Below are 22,900 nucleotides of genomic sequence, written 5' to 3' on the forward strand. Positions count from 1 at the left end.
ATATAGTGAGGTCTTTCCTCTGGGTAGAGGTGGCCTCATATATGGCTCTGAGTTAAAGCAAAGAGAGGAAAACACTTCTGAAATGAATCATAGTGCCCTTAAGGTAAACACAAACCAGCTCTCGGGAGACCCTAACCATTCCTGGAACTGAGGAGACATTTCCTTGGAGGCCCAGATAAAAAGTACTCTTGTGAAACATGGCGAACAGCATTTTCCAACAATATCACTACCGTGAACACAAGTTTGTGGGTTTGTTCTCACAGTAGTCCTTCAAGCAACCAGTGGCATAATGCCCATGCAAAGTTCAATTGAAGCACTTGTGTTGTCAGGTATACAACTCAGAACAATGAACACAGCTTTGCCAGGTGAGGCTGGCATTGGGAACTGAGGAGACAAGATGAACAATAGCAGAGGGTTGTGAAAGTGCCCCTAGGGGCTGTGGCACCATGTAGCATTGGGCAGGTGTGTAGCGTAGGGTGTGTCTGGGAGCTCTGGCTGCCTGCAGAATGAAATCCAAATTCCTTAGAATTGCAAACAAGGCCCTTGGGGAGCTGATTGTCGACCTGCATTTCCAAGCTTATGCAATGCCCTCACTCATTCCACCCTTGAATCTAAGATTCAATCTTTCTGAACTTATTTTTTGTATCTTACACATTCCATGCTCTTTCACGCCGACATTCCTTGTGATTTGCCAACATGTGATTCCCTCAGCCTGGAATGCCATAATTCACCACAAACACGTCTATATCTACCTGGTTTCTATTTCTCTTTCAAGGCTCAACATCCTCCATCTGCTCCAGAAAGACCCTCCCAGGCTGAGCCAACATTACTCCTCTGGATTCCATGATGCCCTTTGTTATCTCCTTTATGCCACTCATTAGCTTTGTAATTGTAGGTGGGTATTTTTACCTCTTCTGTAGTCTGCAGTTCATAAGGTTCTATCCTGTTCATTTGATTTCTCCATCTCTTGGAACAGTGTCTTGCCTAAGTAGGAGTCAATAAATATTTGTTGAAGGAAGGCAGCGAGGGAGAACTGAGGTGATAGACAGAGGATGATACTGGAGTAAGTGCCTAGGAAAAGAATGAAAATGACCCCATAAGCCATGCTAAAGATTGTGTCCTTTATTTCGCAGAAAGTGGAGAACAACTACAGGTGTTTACCTGAAGGAGTGCTGGTATAAATCAGCATTTGGGAAGGAAAACCCAGCATTCTGTAGGTGTATGGGGTTGGGGACAGGTTAAATAGGCTGGTGCTTATTGCAGTTACCCTGGTGTGAAATAGTACCAGTCTGAGCAGATACAGGGCAATAGGCATGAGGAGACACTTTGGGGGTTATATCAAGACCTTTTAACTAGTTCCTCTGAAACTGCTTTAAAAGACACTGAAATAAACTTCACCAGTTCACCAAGTTCTTTCCCACTCATCATTTACTAGTTTTAAATTAAAATACAGCATACATAGAGTATACCAATGTTAAATGCACAATTTCATAAATTTTATATATTTATACAGCCATGTCTTTACCACCCTGATCAAGGAAGAGTAAATTTCTAACATATTGGAGGCCTTTTTGTGTCCCGTTCTGGTCCATTATCACTCCTCAAAGTCAGCCACAATTCTGATTTTATCACCTGTAATTAGTTTTGCCTTTTCTTAGGTTTATATAAATGGGATTGTGAAGTATGTACTCTTGTGCCTGTCCCTACATTGCTGTCTATGAGTATAGTCCTTTCTTTTTCATTGCTGCATACTATTTCCATTTTATGAATGCATCGAATTTCTAAATCCATTCTGCTGTTGATAGACACTTGAGTTGTTTCCCGTTCGGGCTATTATGAATGAAAGTTCATCATTTTAACAGCTTAAGTTACCACATGAGACCTACTTTGACTATAAAAGACAATTGTAATGCTAAAAGCCTTGGACTGCACATCCAGCCCTGGCTCTTAGAGTCATTAGCTTCATAACATTGGCAATTTACTTCAGGACTGTAAGTCTCAGCTTTGTTTTCCATAAAATCAGGATATCTCTCTGGACTTACCTGATCTTGAAATCCAAGTGAGACCAGGCCTAGTTGTGGGATGCATGCCTGCAGGAGATTATCAGAAGGTGATTCTGACTCACTCACTGTTGAAGCTGCAGAGCCTGACACATATTAAACACCTACAAATTGTTGAATAGGTAAAAGAATGTTAAATAATAGTTGGCAATCTCACCCTTAATCTTCCCTGTCTAAACAATAAGCCTTTCTAGTAGACTTTTTAGTCATATTCCAGCCCGTCAACTGGCTCATGGATAAGTGATTAAAATACATATATTACACAGGTTCATTCTGGAGACACATATTTTTCTTAGCAGAAATCTGCAGTGTGGACATAGCCTGCTTTCTTCTGTTTTCTTCTTCAAGCGGTGGACCTGTTGTTTGGCCAGGCTTCGTGCCATGTGGAGCTCGTCTCACCGGTGACTCTTGTGATTGGGAGCAGATGTTCCCGATCCTCATGTTTGCCTTTAAGCACCACTTTAATCTCCATTCCACCAAATGCACTTAACTCTTATTCACTGTAAATACTTGTAATATTTACCTAATATATGTATTAGTTTAATATCAGCCAGTCTGTGTTCCTACCCTTCAGAAGTTCACTGCTAGTGGAAACTTTACGTGCAAACTTCCTGGCAGGGACCCTTTTATTGACCATTTACTCTGCATCCAAGCAACTATTTACTGAGTGAAAAATTAAATTAGCCATGTTTTCACTATATGATACTAAAATAACTCATTTGACTCCTGTGGAATGATTGACAGTTGGTTTATTTGGGGGATGGGGGAGCAGGTAGCTCATTCTATGAAACTTTTAGCTACACATTGTGTTAGCTAAAAGGAGAAAATTTACAATGATAAGCGTTGCAAATGTATTAAATTTGGGTACCCTTTCCCATGTCCCATAATTTTGGTCTCTAGCATGATTTCTAGGAAATATAAGCTAGTAACCTTATGGCTCCCACAAATAGTTGAGGAGGCCATTTAGATCCCTCGGTTGATTGCCAGGCTCTGTTCTCCAAATGCCAACTAGGCGTCTACCCTTGGAAAACTACAGGCCATAAAATTCAACCCATTAAAAGTGAGCTTTTTATTTCTTTATTCTAAACTTGCTCCATCTCTGTTATCCCCTTCTTAGTGACTTACAACACTCAGTTGTACAAATCAGAAAGCCCTCTCTCCTACACCCCACACCCACCCTGCCACAGGGGGACATAATGAGTCCATTGCTCAGTCCAATGGCCCCAACCTCTTGATCCCTCTTGTCTGCTCCCTCCTCTTCACCTCCCTTTCCTTATTCTCCTGGTCTTTTGGTCTCTCTACTTCCCAAAGTAACCCCCTCCAACCCTTTCCATACTTTGTTCAAAGTGAGTTTTCTAAAGTTCATTTTAAACAATGCCACTTTCTCTTTAAAATCTTTTGCTGTCTTCTCGGAGCTTTCAAAGGAAAGCTTAAGACTCCCTCCATGGTATGAAGCGGCCCTAGTTGCATGATGTGGCCCTGGTCTGGTGCTCCGGGCTCAGCCCCATGCTTCTCTGGCAGCTATTTGTCAATCCAATAATAAAGTCTTCAAAGGTGTGGTTGCTTTTCTATGCGATTGTGTTTTTTTTTTCCGTAGACACTTATACAACTTATACATGAATGAATTATCACTATGCAAGAGTCAAGCAATCCTAAACTATGCAAAGCACAATATGGAAATGCCACTTGCCTTAACTCTTCTCTCTTCCCCAATACTAGGCTGTTTCAAACTTCTGCACCTACATACTCTGTCCTCTTTGTGAGGCAATCCTTCCTCTTCTTCTAGCATATTCCAGTCATCCTTTAACATTCCGGTAGACTGCTGGCTTCTCCAACGTGATGTCTCTCATTCCTTCTCTGAAATACATATGCCTGGACTTGCATTTCAATGTGATAATGCCTGAATGTAGTATTTGTCACTCTGTCCTCTAATTATCAATCTCCTTGTCTTTCTCCCTAGCCAGAAAGTAAGTCCCTTAAAGGAAGGGAGAATTGTCTTATCTGAATTTGTGTTCCCAATTATGCTCAGTAAATGTCTGTTGAAAGAATGCATGAGCAAATTATTTAATTTGTCATGGGAACCATGTGAGGTATGAGGCAGGAAATGGCCACAGAGAAAAGAGCTTTAGAATAATGTAAAGGGATCTTGTCCATTGATAAGCTCAGAACATTTTCTTTCTCCCCTGAAGTCATAGAGATATATAAATCTCTCCCATAGTAGAAGCACAGACAGAAGATATTTACAGAGATTCAAAGGATGGCAGGCAGTGGTAGCTATGCTGGATGGATTAATGAACTAGCAAGTAGGAAAAGAATTGGAAACAACAAATACATTGGGCAAACAAGTGATGACTTCTATGTTTCCTATATATCGAGGTTTGAACTCTGAGGTTTACATATGAAGAACCTGAGATAAGAGAAGAATATCAGATGAAGTCCAGATAGAATCAATCTGGCCTAGACTGGCCTGGGGCGCTGAGGATCAGACACAACCAGAAGATGAAAGAGAAAGGAAAATCCAGGTACGTGTAACCCAAGATGGTGTGATGAACATCTTGGGTTTCAGCAACACCCTCAAATTGGCAAGGTCTTTAACAATGCAGTCAGGAAGTGATCACTTCTTCATATTGATTTGTAAGTTGCCAAGCCTATTTATGTTTCTGTTGAAGGTATAGGAGTTATTGTTTGGTATGAGGTTATTCTTTTCAAATAACACTATGGTTGTCTTTGGACGGTCTCAAGTTAATGAAACCCTAAGCTATTTCAGGGTGATACCAAACTAGATAGACACAAATCATAATGCCCTGTTCTGTTGGCAACCTGATTGTAGTTCTTGTACACATAGTATGCAGCATATGGTTAAAAATGAAAAATTGTGCTAATAAAATGCTCTGTTTCTACATGAAAACAAATAAACTGTCTTTTATTTCCAAGATCCATTATTTTCCTTATTGAACTAAATAATGTCATTAAGTAAAAAGAAAACATACTGCAGAAGCAACAACAAGAAGTCCTAGCCAGCAGTAACCAGAAGCAGGAATGAATTGTTATGTAAATTGTGTTAAAAACAAGGTCATAGGTGGAAGGACTCAAACTAATATAGGACCACTAATATAGGACCAATGGAATTTAAGGAACAAAGTAGAACCATAAAAGTTTTCATAGAGTACTAAATATAGAGTAATGACTCTTAGGGAAAAATAAATCTCAATAGGTAGATGAAAGTGAACAAATTTAAAGAAAGAAGTAGGGTGTAAGTGTCTGTTATTGATGTTGCTAATTTAAAGGCATATGCATTGAAAAATGACTAAAAGTTCATTGATAGCAATGAAAATATATTAGCAAGACAAAATAATTGAAATAAAATAAGAAAAATGTAGTTCATTTGCCTATGGCATCTGAGAAATATTTTACACAGAAAAACCTGTAAAAGTGGAGATACCTGAAATCACTTTGGGTGTCCTAAAAAAAAGAAATAAATAGTCCCCACTCACCTCCATTCCTTTGCCGTTTATTCAGTGCTCAAATCGCCACCATTTTTCTTCTATTTCCAAGAGGCAATGAAACCATTTTCCTGAAATTCTTCATTGACCTCTGACTTGGCAAATGCAAATGGAGTCTTTCCTCTTTTCTTTTCAACTGGCCTCTCTGGGACATTTGACAAAGCTGAAGATTTTCAGCTTCTTGAAAATTTCTCTTCTCTATTTATCTGAGGCCATTCTTTGGTGGTTTTCTTGCTACCACTCAAGCTACTCACTTCCAGTCTCCTTCACTGGCTTCTTTTCCTCAAACTGTCCCTTAAATTTTTATGTATCTTAGGCTCATTATCAGTTCTCTTACACTAGCATCCCACATGCTCTCTGAGAACTTAGCTGCTCCCAATATTTTAACCATCAATTTACACTACAGTTACTCCCAAAACTTTAGATTCAGCCCCTATTTCCTTTTATGCTTTGCTCTGGTTTGTTCTTCTGGCTACCACACAGATTCTCTATTTGGGCACTTTGTTTTCTTCTTAAAATGAATGCATTTTCTCTACTCCAGATTCTTTTCCTTCCCATGCCTTTCCCATTAGAAATCTAGCCCACACATTTATTCAAAGAAGAAAGCTTGTGTTCATCTTTGACTTTTCCATCTCTTTCACCAACCACAACAAAATGGTCACCCGGTTCTGTCAACTCCATATTCTAAGGTTTTGTTTGTAAATGTATTTCCTCCCCATTATCTCTGACCTGCATTCTTTCTCAGGTTTACTAGTTTCTGCAGGCCAGTCAGGTTCACTGTCTCCGTCATCTATCCTACTCTCTCCCTCTATCCATTCTTTCTCCACATTGTATCATGGGCAATTTTTCAGAAATGCAATTGAGATCATGTCCCTCCTCAGCTTTGAACGCTGAAGTGGCTCCCAAAAATTCTGTTGGTTAAAATCCAAATCATCCAGCAGGGCAAAACCAAACAGTAACAACAAACATTCACATTTTGTTGCCCCCAAGTCCACCTCACTACACACATGTAAAATTATGTCCATTTCCCCCATCCTCCTCCCAGCACATACTTTGCCTTGTCTCTGTCCCTTTGTCTTTTGGCCTTTCCACTCATCTTCTCCAAGACACAATACAAGCCTCACACTCTATGAGGCCTTCCCTGTGGGTCAGTCACTCTTTCTGCAGCTTCCTCCTGGACTTGGGTACATGTGTCTATCCTAGCACTTTACCAGACGGACGGTATTGTGGCCATCTGTTTACCTGCCCATTTTTCCCATTAGGCAGAGACCTTAACGTTTTTTTCAGATGTGACACATTTCACAGATGACATTCAATAGTGCAACACATTTCCACAGGTATTCCCAGTGAGGTGCATAGAACCAATCTTTTTCCCCCTCCCAGTCAAGAAAGCATTTTATAACAGGAACAAGAGTGACATATGATAATGACCTTAGATCTGTCCACACACACATACATGAGAGTTTATTTCTATTTGGGAGGTCATTTAGAACTCTCTTTCTGCAGTCAGACTGCAGAAATGTTTAAATACTGGTTTTATCACTTACTGCCCAAAGCCCAAAATGAATTATTTAACCCCTTTAAGCTCTAGTTTCCAGTTTCCTTCTTCATAAAGAAAGAATCATAATTGTAAAAAGGGTTCTTAAGAAGATGAAATAAAGTTAAATGAGCTAATTCATGCAAATCATCTAACATAGAGGTGGGAATATGAAATGTTCCCAGTAAATTTTAGCTTATAATTATTGTGGTTGTTGTTGTTTGATATGGATTGATCAATTTCTCCTTCAGTGGACCACAGTAACTCAGTCTTATCTTCCTGATATAGAGTCTGACTTCCCATGAGTACTTTTGTGAAAAGACAGATATAGTAATCCCTGAGATTTCTCTGAACTTCAGTTACTCATGAAATTGAAAAAATAATGCCTACTGCATTGGGAAAAACAGAAAAATAGCACTATTTAAGAGAATCAAATACATACTGCTCCTGTAGTAGGCACTTGATAAACGATGGTTGCCTTCCCCAAGCCAAACCTGCCAGCTAGGGGTAAAGAAGAGGGCAGAGCTCTTCAAATCTTTTGAGGCATGACTGTGTAAGGAGACCAAGATGAGATCAGCTTTGTTCAGTTATAAAAAGAGAAAACCACTTCAGCAGGAGAGGTTCTATCAACTTGAACACTGAAGAGAAAGAAACAAGCCTGATGACTGGAAAGGAAATTCTTTAAGTGTGAATTGCTCCGAGTACAATATAAACCTTGTCAGTTATGGGATTCCAGCTGTTGTTTTATTGCCTTTAATTTCCCATCAGTGGTTCAATGTCTGGGAAAGGTATCTGGCCTCCAGGAGGGGAGCTGAGGTTGAAATTGTTGTTCCTGTCTCTGTCAACATTTTGAAAACTGTTAAAATGAAGTCATTCAAACAATCAGCTTATGCTGTGTTCCTGTATGGAGTGTTTGTGACAAATAAGCTCTTGCAGTGTCCTCTCTCCCTCTCCTGTATCTCCTCCTCTCCAAAAAATGAGATTCTGGAATAATACGAAAGAGTGATTAAAATGTACTATGACAGTGTAGCTGTTTGTTCCCAGGGTGGGGAGGGGTTAGGAGTGTGTTGGCAGTGAGGGGTGGGACGTCATCATCTCAGCTTACCTCTCCTGCTCCGTGAATTTAATGCAATGCCTCATGAGTGTGCACTGCCAAGAAAGAGGGTGTCCCACTGGGGTGCACCATATTTCTACCACTTACTTAAAAGATGGCTGATATCTTGCAGGTAGAATTCAGCTGTTTATTGGCAAGCTAGAGAAAGATATTCCTTTTGCTAATCTTTGTGAAGGCTACTGCCATCTGGACTTCACCCTAGCTGCAGACTAGAGGATGATGAGAACTAACCTTTAGTTGAAGATGGTGATAAATAGATGATAGCTAGCTAGCTAGCTAGAGACAGTTATAGACTCATAGGTAAAGACTTTTAATTTATATCATCACATTTAATTCTCACAGTAACCATATGAGGAAGATAATAGCATTATTTCAGGATTCAGTGATTCTGACAAGTGAAGAGCATCTAGTCTTTAACTGGAAGGGATGAAATGGGACCACATTTTATTAAATCAAAACTCTTTGCTTTTCAAGGAGAGGCTAAACCTGCTTATAGTTGTGCCTAAGAATCTCACCTGAGTGCCTCTTTGTTGCTCAGGTGTGGCCCTCTCTCTCTAACTAAGCCACCTTGGCAGGTGATCTCACTGCCCTCTCCCCTACATGGGACCTGACTCCTAGGGGTGTAAATCTCCCTGGCAATGCAGGATGTGACTCCCGGGGATGAATCTGGACCCAGCATCATGGGATTGAGAACATCTTCTTGACCAAAAGGGGGATGCGAAATGAAACGAAATAAAGCTTCAGTGGCTGAGAGATTTCAAATGGAGTCAAGAGGTCACTCTGGTGGACATTCTTACGCCTATATAGGTAACACTTTTTAGGTTTCAGTGTATTGGAATAGCTAGAAGTAAATACCTGAAACTACCAAACTCTAACCCAGTAGCCTTGACTCTTGAAAACAATTGTATAACAATGTAGATTACAAAGGGTGACAGTGTGATTGTGAAAACCCTGTGGCTCGCACTCCCTTTATCCAGTGTATGGATGGATGAGTAGAAAAATGGGGACAAAAACTAAATGAAAAATAGGGTGGGATGGGGGGATGATTTGGGTGTTTTTTTAATTTTTATTTTTTATTGTTATTCTGATTCTTTCTGGTATAAGGAAAATGTTCAAAAATAGATTGGGGTGATGAATGCACAACTATATGATGGTACTGTGAGCAATTGCACCATGGATGATTGTATGGAATGTGAATATATCTCAGTAAAACCAAATTTAAAACAAAACAAAACAAAGACCTCTTTGCTTTTCTATCTGTCCAACTTTCCCAAAAAGAAGAAGGTAGACTTTCTCCTGTATCCTGATCCTAAGAATTTGCTCTGCTGAGAAGCTTCAGAAAGAAACAGGGAGAACTATGCTCAGTCGCTGACTTTCCAAGAGTGTGGTGTTCAAATCTGCATTTATCACTGCTTTGCCTGTTTTCCCAGTGGCAGTCATTACAGAGCCTTGTAGGTCCGAGCGAGGATTCCTTCTGATTTCCCAACAAACTCATTGGGATTTTCCCCGTGGAGACTAAAAAGAATGGATCCTTGTCACTTGCCTGACTGTCAAATCTTTCTTGGGCGTTTCAGGGAGTCAGGTAACGAAATGCAGCTTCATTTCCCTGACAGCCAGAATGGGAAGGTTACAAACACTTGTTTAGAACATTCAACACCTACAAATGCTAACCTTGGAAAAGTGGCATTCTTATTATTCCAGACCCTGGAGTCAGGATTTCCTGGTGCTGAGCACTAATATAAGCCATAGTTTTTGTTTTGTTTGTTTGTTTCTGTTTAACAATAGAAATAATGATCACCTTAAAATGCCCAAGGGTTAACTCAATTGCAGAGAGATGGCATAATGTATACATGAAAATACAAAATAGCAGTTAATACCTAAAAAGTCAATTGAATTCCATGAGAAATTTTATTTGAAACTGTGGCAATGAGCAATCACTTATTCAGCTTCTGGTCATGACCTTTATTTGAGAGAAGCAATCTGTAACTATTTGTCTGGGCATATTGTTTTCTATTAAGCAATATGTGAATATCGCTGACCCTATATATAAACTACTAACCCCTACTTAACTCTATATATTTCCACTATTTCCATTTAATGGGTGGGTTATTATGGTGTTTTGTGTTTAATTTTGCAATTTATTCTAATGACATTCCTATTATGAACTCGTTCCCCAGCTGGCTTTTTGCTAAAAAAAAAACCAAACAGTATCATAACAGTCATATTTTGGCAATATTTTCCCCATACCTCTACATGGCAGATATCAAAAGTCAAAATACTGCAGTTTTTTAAGGGTTACTGTCATGTATGTTCCCACAGTGAGGTTGAGGCAGATGGTGGTACAGTAGGGGTGAGAGACCTGGCCTCCGTGTTCTCAAAAAGCCAAGTGAAGCAGGCACAACTCTGCCCAAGCCATATGGTATTTGGCCCCAAATAAAGTTGGCCCTTGTCCCTTTGTTTCTGCATCTTTTCCACATCTTATGAGTGGAGGCTGTGTGCATCTCATTCACTATGCTGTTATGCAAATCCTGCCAATATAGGCATTTGTGTGCAGAGCAAATCATACAATCCAGACTTGGGAGGGACCACCAGGTCACTGTCACTCTCCATGCCAGAACAGAAATAATAACTCCTTGACATTAAGGCTTCAAGGTTTTTCTAGGATAGAAATTGTAAAATTCCCTTCATTTTTGCTGCCCTATCATCTATCTGAAAATTTTCTCTCTTACGTCTAACTGATGGTCATGTCCTCATGATTTGCAATTATTGGTCTATATAAAAATTAATTTAGTCATTCAAGTGGTTTGCTTTTGTAGTGTTAATCATCCTGAGTGGTAAAACTTCTGTTATCAACTTTACACATTGATTTGCTTAAAATAAAGCCTTCTGTCTTAATTATGGTCGATACTCATGCTTATTATGTATACCTATAATCAAGAGGTGGCATTTCATGGAAGCAAAGCCACTTGATGATTCTTACATGTAAGTATTAATAGAAACTTTAATTATAAGTATTTCAGTGGTGGTGTCCTTGCTGCAGCTATTAGCTTTTGTTTTATCTTTTGTCAATTTTAGGGGCTTGCTTCTTTCAAAGGACTCGAAGGATATAACTTAAGGAAAAGTAGTAGTTGGACTTATTCCCACTTAATTCTGTCATTTTGGAGTGCAAGTTTGGGTAAGTTGTACACGTTCTTTATCCCTTTAAACAGAATTATTGAGTGATGGAGAAGTGAAAAACAACTGTGTTCAGATCTTCCTTGGCAAAAACGTGAAGTAGTTGAAAAGTACGTGACCCCAATGCTTTTCCTCGTTGAACTTCTTCCCCTTCTTGCTTTTTGTTCCTCTGGCCCTCAGTGATGTCATGCTTATTATGTATTTCATCCATATGAAAACTGGCATTTAAGATGCTGTCCACATTGGGGCTAAAGCTATATATTTTCACTCAGTTTAGTTTAAATCGAAGTCAATGCATCACCACTCCTAAGAGAATTATATTTTATTCCTTATCTGTGAATATTGAGAAAGAAGCTTTGAAAATTGTTTTTGAATCAGCAAATGAAGAGCTGTAATGAACTTTAAAAATGTCTACTACATTCTTATAATTCATCCATTCATTTGTTTTCTCATTCTTTATTCAAAAATGACTTTTGAGTGTCTCTGTGTTCTGGGTACTGTAATAGGTGTTAGGAATAAATAAAACAGTTCTTCTTGAAAATGGCTCATCCTAACAATTTAGTAAATGAGAAAGTAAATGAAGTAAAGTAATTGAAATAAAGGATTGTAGATGCAGTGAGTTTGCCTTTACAGGGTGCAGTGCAGATGAAAAAGAGAGAGAAGAGTCTAATCTGCCCAATAAGAGAAATCAGGGAGGGCTTCATGTAGGAGGTTACTTCTGAGCAGAGTCTTAAAGGGAAATCATGTGTTTGCCAGGAAAGCAGAGAATGGAAGGGCATTCTAGGCTGAAGACTTGGGAGGATGAGAGACAGAAGGATATTCTATGGGGAGAAAAGCCACAGGGGCTTGAGATAGTATTACACATTCAGGCACTACGAGGAGGTCACATAGCTAGAATGTGAGGTGCTCGGGAGAATAAGCTAGAGAGCTATTGAGAAGGTCAGAAAGGAAGTTATAGGCCTTGTGCGATGGTTGAGCTGTTTGTTCTGAATATATTTTTGGCTGCTTATCCCTAGATATATCTATGTAATGATGGCTATCATGGTGGATATGTTTGTGCTATTGTAGTCCACACATAATTGCCTTCTCATTTCCCTTGTCTATCATGGCAAGAAGGTTGAGCTATATCTCATTGATCCCTGAAGGATTTTAGACAGGGAAGAGACATGACCAGAACAGTTTTGTCAACAGGATGGTGAAGACTCCGTATATTGGAATAGGCCAAGTTGAGAAGGACAGAGAATCTATGTTAAGTTCTTCAAGTAGCCCACATAACAGAGTCTAAATAAGACAGTGACAACAAGAAAGCTACGGGAGATCTCAAGTATATAGAAACAACTGGATTTGAACCCTATATGAGGGAAGAAAAAGCATGAAAGCATGACAATAGTTGTATGGTATGGTACAAAGAGAGACAGGGAACGCAGCAGGGAGGCCAAGTCTGTTGACAACAATGAGCTAAGCTAAGTGCATGTTAAATTGGGGTACCTGTGAGACATTTGATTACAGGGATCTGGTGCAACAGGAAGTAGACTGAAGCTGAGGGTACAAATTTGGGAGTCATCTGCACCAAAATGTCTATGCTGAGTGATTACACAGAAAGAATGTGGAGAATAAAGAGAGAAGAGGATAACTTTGGAGACCTGCAAATCAGTGACATTCAAGGAGGGGAAAGAGTTGTCACCAGAAGAGACTAAGAAGGAAAGGTCAGAGATATGGAAGAACTGGTGGGGTGAGGTGGGGAGGGAGAGTATGGAAATTAACAGAAGAGAAACTGTTATAAGATTGTTAAATCAGAGTTTTAATGATGGGGAAATGCTTATGTGAAGAGATAGAGAGCAAGAGAGAGCAATTGGGAGGGCAGACAACAAAGAGGATTTTTTTTTCATTATTGCTTTTTTGTTCCAATGAAAAATTCAGGCCAATGTATATGCTGAAGTGACAATGACAGGACTGGCCTGTGTGAGCAAGGTTAGAGAGACAAGAAGGAACAGATTCACATTTGAGTTTAGGATTTGATGTGCTTGAAAGAGGGTGTTACAAGATGAAGGCAGCATCTAGAACATGCTGAGGAGCTTGAAGTTTATCTCAAAGGCAACATCAAAGCGTTTTGAGCAGGAGAGAGATAATTTCAGGGTTGTGTTTTAGAAAGAACATTCTGACAGCTGTGTGGAGGAAGGTTGGACAGGAGCCAGCCCACAAAGGGAGGTCAGTCAGGAGGTTGGTGAAACACCAGCCAGAGCCGAGGAAGACTTTGAGGAGGGTATGCCAATTGGGCACCTACCAGCTTTCCCCTCTTTGCGATTCCCTTATCTGTCTTTGATAGAGCGTGGCTTTTCAATGGATCCTGGTGTTCCTAACAATAGCCAACAGTGTGCCCAACACTTGCCCAAGTTAGCTCAGAAGGTCGATACACATTATTAAAACTTTGTCTCACTATCCTGGTTACCTTGACTTGCAACAATGTCTCTATTCTCCAGTTCCCCACCGTCACAGCTCCCACCCTGCATAGCCTCAGCGATGCTCCAGGGCGCGCCTTAGCACGGAGGCTCTGTGATTGGCGCCCCCTGGAGGCCCGAGGCGCACAGGCACTCCCTACAAAGAGAGTCTGTGTCTTTCACTCCGTCCCTCCCATGGGAGAATTACTAAGGTGATCCTATGTTCTCCTTCATCTCCTCACGGGTTCAAACAGTTGACCTCTACTTTAGAGCAATGGTCCTCAACCAGGGGTGATTTTTGCTCCCCAAAGGTCATTTGGTAACGTTTGGAGGCATTTTTCAATTTGTCACGACTTGGAGAGCAGGGGTTTGCTAATGGCATCTAGCAGGTATCTTACACAGAACAGCACCCCCTTCCCCCAACAAAGAATTATCTAGCCCCAAATGTGTATAGTGTCGAGGTTGAGAAACCCAGCTTTAAAGGACTTGAATATTCTTTCCTTAAGGACAAGTTTTTGTTTTTTTATGATTCATCCCTTATTACAGGAGAGTGTGTTTCAGGTTTTCTATTTTCCGCCATCTGTGTATCTACTAGAAAGTGAAATGGAGAATTGAATAAATTGTCTGGCTATGTCAAACCAAAACTTTGAAAGAATTTTTACTGAATTATCAAGTGTTACTCTAGTCAATTTTAAAAAATTTAATGATCCAAATCATGCCCATAGATGCTAAAAACCTCCACTGCAGTTTGTGTCTTTAGGCCATGAATACATAAGACAAAAATTTTATCAGATTTTGATCAAATAAATTAGTATCTATTTATACTCAAACTCTGCTGAATTGAGAATAAATATTATCTTTTTTTTTTCTGATTGGAATGGGATCCAAAAAGCAAATTTCCTAAACTTCATCTGGGTACGTTGCAATATAGGCAACAGGTATGGGGCTTAGACTATCTTGAGAAATGGCTATCAAGAGCATCTTCTCGCTAGAATATTATCTTCACTTCCTTTTATTTGCTGAGGAAAGGCATTGTATTTATTTTTTACCATTTGATGATCCTGTTCTCCAGGATATTTCAAAGAAAGAGCAAATTCTGGCAGAATGCAGTAGATCTGTGCCTTTATAAGGTAAGAGACAATTCAAACATCCCACAGTTACTAAAAAAGTATTAAGTTTATATTAGAAAGATAATCTGTCTTCTTAGAAAAGCTTCACTTAATGTTTGCCTCATTCTGACTTCCAGTTTTTCCAACCACGAGTTATGATGTTAAAAAACAAAATGCAAACAAAACACTACATTTATTATAAACTAAAACTAAAACATATGACAGAAAGGCAGATATTTAAGCTTCAGCAATTCAAGCAAATGGTTAAAAACTGTTCTCTGAGAGCGTTAGATATTCTACACTGAAATAAGCCAACTCCTTAGAATTAGCATGGGAACCAGTGGGGTCTCATAGGAAGCCCAAGACTGGGCTGGAGTCTGAGCCATTGATGCAATTCTTCTTGGCTGTGTGCCAGCCAGAACCCCATTTCCTAAGTTGCATCTGACTGTACTCTTAAATGTCATCTTAGAATTTCTAGAAGGGCAGGTTGACACTATATTTTTCCTTCTAGCTTTGAGTTGGATTACCTTGAGATTCAAAGTCCTAAAAAGAACTGAAACAATTTTTTCTATGGTTAAACAATTTTAAAATAAAGTAAAAATCTAATATTATTGTAGAGAAACCTATTGTTTGTTTTGGAAAACTTCTTATCTTTGGCTACAGGTTTTCAAAATTAAGGGATTTTGGACATTTAGAAAATACTTTGCATTAAGTGCCCTTTTCTGTGAGCTTCTGTACTAATCCACGCATGTGTCTATCACTTCATTTATCACATTGAATTTGAATTATCCGTTCATGTGGCTGTCTCCCCTTCTGGACTGGATGCCCTTTGGCTGAGGACTATGTATTAATTCATTCCAGTGCCTAGCACAATTGTAAAAATGAATGAATGGGTAGATAGTTGAATGGATGGATGGATAGGTGGATGGATATACGGAGATGGAGCACTGAGAGGGTACATTGAGAATAGAGTAAAGGCAGTATTCACTTTGGCCCAGGGACATCTGGAGCATATATTATTAATGGATTTTCACTAGGAAAAAAAAAAAAAACAACAACCAGAAGTTCCAGGGTGAAATATCCTTAGGAAATGCTGGGGTTTTGTGTGTGTGTGTGTGTGTGTGTTTTAATAAACTAAAGGACTTCTCAGTGCTTATAATTTGTCCATGTGCATTGTGAAAGTTTGAGAAAGGATAGCATGCCTACTATTTCAAAAACTTATTTGACCACAGAATGCCTAGTAACTCTACCAAAAATGGCATTCAATGAAATATTTGGAAAACACTGATTTAATGTATATCCATGGGCCATCAGTGCACCACCTTTAAAAGGAAGTTCAGAGTCATTGGTGTAGAAAAAAGGAAAAAAAATAGAAACTTGGATTTGTGAAAAACAATAAATTTTCTTAGAAAACTCTGGAATGGGTTGAGCCTGAGTTCATAAACAAAACAAACAAACAAAAACAGAATTTAGATTTAGAGAAGTAAAGTTCCTGTATTAAACTAATGATAACTTACTCAATTGTACTTTTTTTTTTTCATTTATACCCGTTCATTGTTTATATGTGAAAGTAGATTTAACTGCTTTTGTGTGTTGTCTAATCAATGCCCTAAATAATGGACACACCCCCCCAATCACTACCTCTGTGATTTCATTTCCTAGGACACCTTTTTTTCCACTCCCTCGCTGTTTGTCACATGCTCTCACCTCAGGGCTCTGTGTCATCTCTCTCCTATGTCTAGAAAATGATTCCGCAAATATCACTCCTTAATCCACTCTCTCAAATGGCACCTCCTCAAAGATTCCTTCCCTGTTGTGCCACCTCTTCTCCCTTAGCTTCTCAATTTTTTTCCTAGTGCTTATCACTATTTGATGTATTACATATTTCTGCATTGTGTTTTCCTTCACAGAAGAATAACTTAATAAGGCAGTGAGTCCTATGTTAGGGTTACAATGGTAAATAATGCGGAGTTGGTCCATGCACTCATGGTGCTTCTAGAGGTAGATGAATTTAGGTGTCTCTCCTCCATTCCCTGGACAAGTCAGGATTAATAGAGACTCCTTAGCATGTTCGACAAAGTAAGAAAATCGATAAGAGGTACAATTTTACCATTTTTGTACAGATTTGCCAAAGATGTGAGAAAACCCTGGCCACAGAACTTCTTCACAATATTACTGGGAAATAAATGCAATGATGTGCATATGCAAGTTATTTTTAATAGGTAAAATGCTGTAGGTTTAGATATTATTGTTAGTGTTGTAATGAACACTTTTCATTTAAGTGTGTATTTCTAACCCAAATTAATAAAAAAATCAACCCTTCTTGTCAAACGAATAAATTATCTAGGGTGCATTCAGAAACACTTCAGCGATTTCAGGCTCACCAACTTTTAGATTCCAGATGCTGGAAGGGACCTTAGGGATCACATGGTACAGCCCCCTAATTTTCATATTTAGGCCTACAGCACTAATTATTACAATCTACTGCAATAAATAGTGGTCTAGAGGCAATAACAGACCCAGAGGAGGGCTCCATGCCCTTGGCTTCTAATTGGTGGTTACAACTCAATCTTGGCATAAGAGAAGGAATTTCTCTTTTTCCTTCCAATGCTATAAACCGATAACCTTAGTCTACATGAATTGCTTCTTTTCATAACGAAGAGTGAGATGGAAAGGAGAAATGCTAGATTAGAGTAATTGTTTGAGTTCATCTTTTGCAGCTGAATTGCATTTTGTTGTTTGGGGTAAAAATTCTTGATTGCAAAGTGTTCATTGCAATGTTCTGAACCTTTCTAATGTCGACATTCCATCTAAACTCAATCGATTTCAAGATCTAATTGAACATTCAAACAGAGAGTAACCAAATCAATAAGTGCAAGAATCATACAAGAGAAGGACACAGATATCCTTTTGATCAACATAAATTTCAAATACCAGTGAGTTAGGTGGCCCTGATGGACGACTTCAATAGACACCCTGTGGAAGTAAGTGGAGGCATTAGTTAGTCACTTTAAAGACAAGAAAATTTGTCACTTAAAACCCACAAAGATAAATTGTGTTCTTATAAGAAGTTCTCTAATATATACTGTTTAAATCCCCTGCTACAAATTGCAAGTGTGATTATATGTGTTTGTTTTGTTTTGTTTGGAGGGGGTAGCAAGGAAGAGACATTATTCCACTTTCAACCCTTATTATTACTGATCAAAGTGTTTTCATTAATTAAATTCAAGGTGATGGCAATATTCTTTTAGTCAAAGTAATTACTTAATTACTTAATACTTAATACTTAATAATTACTTAAAATATACAAATTTGACCTCCAGTTTATTATAATTGGTTTAGTTTTGTTTTTTTGTATCTCGGCAAGAGTAGAATTGTTCAATTGAACATTTAAAGAATAGCAAAAGAATGTTTTTTATTTGGATATAAGCTACAATATATGTTAGAGTTAATATGTACTTATATGTGCTCTACATTTAAAGCAACTTTAAAAGACTGAATAATATGTAATTGGCGTTTTAATTCTACAATGCTCGACATCTGGTTTAACCAACTCTTTGATATGCATTCGCTCCTCATTTTGAAATTGTGGATGGAGCTTAAACTGTTCACCAAATGGACTTTCAAGAAAAGCTCCACTGTTAAAACTGGACAAGGATAGCACTGCTCATGCATCATATCAACATATGACTAATAATTACGAGCAATAAACTGCCTTAGATATAGATCTGTGTTTTGTAATGAAAATGTAATTGTAAAAGTAGCTCTCACTGAAGTTTCTGTCCTTCCAAGCCAACTTACCATCAACAAACATGTTAATACCCGACAGCATATTTCAGCACCTTAATGTCAGAAAATAAGGAAATGCCAATTTTATTCATAACTCAACAGATTCCATCTACTTAGGCAACTCCTAACTTGTGGGTTCAGTATAATTTTAAAATTCTGATTGCTCAATAAGTGATACTCATCTTGTAAGGGGTTGTGATTCTTATTCAGGAGGCAAGTAGTAATTTGTAATAAAGGTGGTTTTTAAGGTGAATTGTTTCTAATGCTTCCCACTTTTTAATACACTGTGGGTTCTTTAACAAGAAATTTGATAACAAAATTATTCATTTTCTTTCCCATGCCTTATGTTGTACCTTAACTTATCTGTCCAGATGGATGTTTCATGTCATCGAGATTACTTTATATTTTTATATTTATTTTTATTCATTCATTCCACAAATATCTTATGAATTCCTTTTCTAAGGAAGATGACACTCTGTCAGGTATTAAGGATACAAATATGAATAAAATATATTCCCTTCCTATTAGGAACACACAGGTAATAAGATTAGCATTACGTAAATAGATACCTGCATTTATAAATAACACAGTCAAGTTATGAACAAAAACAGTGGAAGTGCAGATTGAGGGGAAACTACTGGCAGAGCACGAAAAACTGGTAAAGAGAAGGAGATTGTCATTTTCAATCTAAAGAAAAGTAGGAATTTTCCAGAAAAGAGGGAAAAGTCCATTCCAAGCATAGAGAATATCATGGCCAAGGCACAGAGTGGCATGTGAAGGGACACCCACATACAAGGAATGGTGAGAAGTCATGTGTGCCTGGACTAGACATTATCTTGGAGGGTTCAATTGGGAATGATGCTGGAGAAATGCATGGGGTGATATTTTTAGAGCCTTATATAAGCCACCCAAAGGAATTTGGACTTTATCCCAATAAAATGAAATATTGCATGGTAATATGAATATAGACTTTTTTTTTAACAAAAAGTATTATGAAATTAGACTTTTATTATCCTTTCCTGTTTTTTCACCTGTCAGTTAAAATCAACATTTTGGTTAGCTTTACTTCAATTGCCTGTGTTCCTAGGAATTGCATAAGCAAATGGCTATGGAGAGGAACCTGAGCACAAGACGATAGTGTAAATGCATGAGTTTACTCTCAGTGGTATCCAAGAAACCCACATAAAGCCCTAGCCAGTAGGGCCTCAGAAAGGTAAATGCCCAGGACAAGTTCAGAGGATAAATATTGAAACTTCAGGACAAAGTCACAAAACGTATCTCTATGGCTGTGGCCAGTCCTATACATGGTACACATCGAGTAGGTAGGCAGCTGTATGTTGAAATTTATAAAACATTGGAAGACATAATTGTCCCCAAACTATCTCTTCCAGTGGCTAACATCCACCGTTGGATTCATTCCACTGGGGAAGACATTGTCTGCTGAAGTTCCCGTTAAAACATGAGCATCTCCCCAGAAGTTATCATGTGAGCATATTGGCAGCAGGCGTTCAATGACATCTCAATTTGAAGGTAGTGGTGAATAAATTTGGATCTGAGGTATCTGCTATCCTACACTGGTCACAGAGGGCATGGAAGGAAGTCAGAAGGAGGCAGAGCAAGAGACAGGGTGGGAGTAGGGGGAGATGTGGGTGGAAAATCTTGAGTTTCCCCCCAATATGTCTCTCATCATTCTGAAGGATTAGAAGTATGCCTCAGTAAGAAGTCATGGAAACAACAATACCAACAAAAAGTCTAAACAAAAACAAACAAATGAAAAACATACCCATGACCAAGCAAGTTACAGATGTCTGTATGGTACCGGGTTCTAAATTTGAGCTAACTCCTCTTCTCAATTTGCAAAGATCCTCAGCCCATCATAGATTTTTGTCATTTGTTTAGGGTGCCCAGACTTTCCCCTCTGGTCACCTTGGTTCTATTTTTCCCACTGTAGAAGAAACACCTTTCTTATGTAGACCCAATAATTCATCCCCTTGAATTTAGACAGACTTGGAAGTTGTCTGCATCCCCACTGTCCTAGAGAATTCCAGCATTCCTAGCAGGATCTGACTATTCCCTGGCAGTGCTCATTGTGAGCTGGCCATTTGTCTGATGCCCTGTAACTAGCTAGTATAAGGCTGAACGTTCCAAACTGGGTCTCACCCACCTCTCCCTCAGACTCTATGGTGGACCTTAGAAAAAGCCCCTCTTCACCTGGAGCTCTTCCACTCAGTGTCAGCCCTCTGTGGCTGCTTAAGACCTTAGAAAAAGCCCCTCTTCACCTGGAGCTCTTCCACTCAGTGTCAGCCCTCTGTGGCTGCTTAAGACAGAGGCCTCCTCTTCTCCTCTTTCAAGCCCTCAGCTGCTCCTCTATCCACGTGGTAAGCTACTGTTTCTTGTTGGAAGGCTGCCTTCTGCTCTAGCTACATGTATAGAGCATTGATGAATGAAGGTCCTGACCTCACAAAAATGATCCAGCATTTGGTCCAGAAAACTCCATTTACTAATTTCTGTAGGTTGTATAGAAAGGGAGATGGGGGTAGAGTGAGATTGAGTAGCAGTGTTGCAAAATCCCCATTATCGCTTTACATATTAAACACAAAAATATGTGATAGAATAATAATAATAGATAATATTTATTGAAAATTCACCATGCACCAACTATGTATACCTATTTTACATATATATGTGTATATATATATATTAATTTTAACTCTAAACATATCACCACAGTGCCATTAGAACAAAGTAAGAGGCTGGTTCTCCACATTTGCAGGATTTGACTTGACTGTGCCGTTTTCCCAATAGACATCACCTCTCTGTCTCTCTGGGCTTAACGTGAGAATATTGCCCTTCCTTCAAAGACATGCACACACACACACAAACACACTCCTTTTCAATTTCTGTCTGCCTTGTGTTTTATCTGGGCCATGGTCACCTACACAACTTTCCTAGAGGACCCCCATGTTGTTAGCATTCTAAGTGTCACTTATGAATCAAGCACAACATATTTCCAGGTAAATGGGCAGTTTAAAAATTGTATGCATAATACAACAACAACAACAACAACAAAAACCATAGAAGACATTATGAACCAAAAAGTGTAGCTTTTGAGCAATGTCATAAATAAGCATTTCTCTTCAGCAGTTGCTATGCAAAATAGCAAAGTTGGGATAGAGAAACAAATTTCTTAAGCATCTTAGAAAGTCTAGGATTTGAAGAAAGTGAAAAGAAGCATAGATTTGACATGTGTCATGACACATTTTTTTGAAATAACAAACCGGAGATTCCCCCCATCCACCTGAACTCTGTCAGGGATTACTTCCACAATTTGTCAAAACCCTATTTGCATTTTTTCCCAAGGAGAAGGAATTTCTGTTTGTTGGAAATGAGCATCAAAAAACTATCTGGATGTAATTCTGCTAAATACCCATGATTACATAATAAAACATTCAATCTAGAAACCAATTCGCTAGGGAATTGATCAGTTTTCCTCATAAAATGCAACACTCCTTTTCCTTTTTCACAGACAAATGGCAAAACCTACATACAACAGCCTGCTTTCATAAATTCAGAGTATTTCCTGAGCAAAAAGAACATCAAATCTGTAAAGCTTAATATCACCAAGTAACATTTTGGTTTATTCACAGACCCCAAATCATGTTTTAAATCAACATCAGCAAGCTCATTACTAAATACCTATTTGAAGAGTTAAAAGAATCATATACTATGGCAGTTAAAAGTGATGTATTTCCTTGTGTATATATTTAACTGTGTTGGAACAGATTAACCACAGATTTAAGCCTTTTGAGCTTTACTAATTTTCTTGATTGGGAAGTTGTTTTAAAGATTCTCTTTCAAATGACAGGGATATTAAAGAATCTCAGATACCATAAAATGTTCAGGTTTATCAATAATTGAGACTTCATCAAGTTTACATTACTCTAAAAGAATGTCATTGTTATGATAAACATATTGACTTGAATCATCTGTATAAATTTAGACCCTATCCTAGCGATGATTATGATCTAGGATAGCTGATCTTGACAAATCCAGTATTCTCTTTTTTCTATTTTTGCGCCTTCCATTTGTGTAACTTTTGACACCTAATGTCTACATTTTATGATATACATCCTCATGTATGTATTAGTCAAGATGGATTGTTATTAAACTGCAGTG

The 22,900-nt window shown here is 38.5% G+C and overlaps 1 long non-coding RNA gene across 4 annotated transcripts in view; it reads left to right on the top strand.

Annotated features, from left to right (window-relative positions):
* LOC119544868 overlaps positions 1-22,900 on the top strand; it is a 186,713-nt gene that overhangs the window by 146,192 nt on the left and 17,621 nt on the right. For 2 of the 4 annotated variants that reach the window (XR_005218948.1, XR_005218946.1), the window contains exons 5-6: positions 4,437-4,582; positions 11,290-11,389. This is a non-coding gene — a long non-coding RNA (uncharacterized LOC119544868). Of the gene's footprint in view, positions 1-4,436; positions 4,583-11,289; positions 11,390-20,115; positions 20,255-22,900 lie in introns of all 4 variants that reach the window. The other 2 variants (XR_005218945.1, XR_005218947.1) reach the window with 2 other exon arrangements.

Source organism: Choloepus didactylus, chromosome 9, assembly GCF_015220235.1.
Source record: "Choloepus didactylus isolate mChoDid1 chromosome 9, mChoDid1.pri, whole genome shotgun sequence".
Taxonomy (NCBI): domain Eukaryota; kingdom Metazoa; phylum Chordata; class Mammalia; order Pilosa; family Megalonychidae; genus Choloepus; species Choloepus didactylus.